The sequence below is a fragment of the Arachis ipaensis genome, chromosome B10 (assembly GCF_000816755.2).
Source record: "Arachis ipaensis cultivar K30076 chromosome B10, Araip1.1, whole genome shotgun sequence".
NCBI classification, from domain to species: domain Eukaryota; kingdom Viridiplantae; phylum Streptophyta; class Magnoliopsida; order Fabales; family Fabaceae; genus Arachis; species Arachis ipaensis.
Window position 1 is genome coordinate 134,388,596 of NC_029794.2, and position 1,744 is coordinate 134,390,339.

Genomic DNA, 1,744 nt, shown 5'->3' on the forward strand with positions numbered 1-1,744 from the left:
ATAAACTAAAATTTTATATCCTAAAATTAAAATTTTAAATATAATACTAAATTTTAGTCTCTCAGTCTAAGTTCTAATTTCTGAAAGCAAACGCTAACTACGGATCAAGTCACACCACCAAAAACAATTTGACCTCCTAAAACTCCAAATATTCCAGAAGTTTCTGAAGAACAACAGAGCAAATCATTGCTATATGAATAGAACCTTGGTAATTTTAAAAACATGAAAATACACACTACAGGACCTTGAAAAGTAACTTTGTATAGTTAATCAATGTCTAATAAATCACTTTTCATGAATTAAGAAATCACTGTTTTGGATTATAGAAAATATAGAGTTGATAATTAGTAGCTCTCAACTATACCGTCTTCATCATTAACAGGAACTTTATTAATAATATTGAGATCCGTGCAACAAGAAGTTAACTCTGTTATCTGATATTGTTATTAACACGATTTTTAAATTGGTAAATAAAATGAGTATCTCAAACTATGGCAAATAGATACAGAATACGACACTATATAAAATGCATGTTGAATAAGTATCTATAAATGTCGTATCTAACATACTGATATAATAATTCAACAAAATGTTCATATTTTATACATCTCAAATGACCTATTTGTTATTGGAGCTTGAAACATTTGCTTGCCTTGAACCCGAAGAAACACGGATACTTCGCTGAGTTGTCGTGTCCGCGTGTCGGATACATTTTGGACACAATACTTATCGACACTCGTCCGACCACGCATGTTTGCTGTGTCCAAACCGTGTCTTAATAAAAAATAAAAAATTTTTCACCGGACACGTTTTGACACACCTAAATATCATCACGTGTCAGCGTGTCCAATCTTATTCTTAACATATATTTTTAAAATAAATTTAGATATAGTATATATTTATTATTTATTAAAACAAAAAATATTTTAAATACTTGATATAATTAAAATAAGATATTAAAAATAATTAAAAAATTAATTTATATTTTAGTATTCAATAAAATATCAAAATACCATTATGATTTATCTAAAAAATACTTTATATTTTATATGTATGTGTGTCCCAATGTCTTATAAAATTTTAAAATTTGTGTGTCAGCGTGTCCCGTATCGGTATCAGTGTCTGTGCATCATAGATAGCTTAAACCCTATTGTATAATATTATGGGTGTAAAATTACCTATATAGCCTTGTGTGTGTATATACACACGATTTTTATATATATATAAAAGGATCTAGGTGTGAGGGTGAGAATAATGAAGGGCTCTGAACTAGGATTTTTAATCTAATATATATATTTCATTGAGACACCAAAATAGCACTTGAAACATTGTCAAATGAAACTATATGTGAATGAAATTGAAATTATTACTTTGTGATGACTCCATTCCATATATACATTGAGAGGATGACATTTCACACAATAAATAAGAACTTTGTCAAACAATAGGACTAATTCATACACACAATGCATGATATGCTTAGGCCATGTTATACTAACCTCAAGAACAGGTAAATATGGGAAACCCTTAAGAGTGGAAATTCTGTTTTTGCTGGCAGCTAAGACCTGCACCAAAGTCCAAATACATAGATTAATATATAATCCAATGTGTGTGTATATATCTAAGCCAATATATTGTCACAACTGAATGAAACAAAACAACCTGCAGTCGAGGTTGACTTGCCATAGTGAGAGATTTCAATTTATTTTGAGCTACTGAGAGGAACTGCAAAAACAGAATAAAA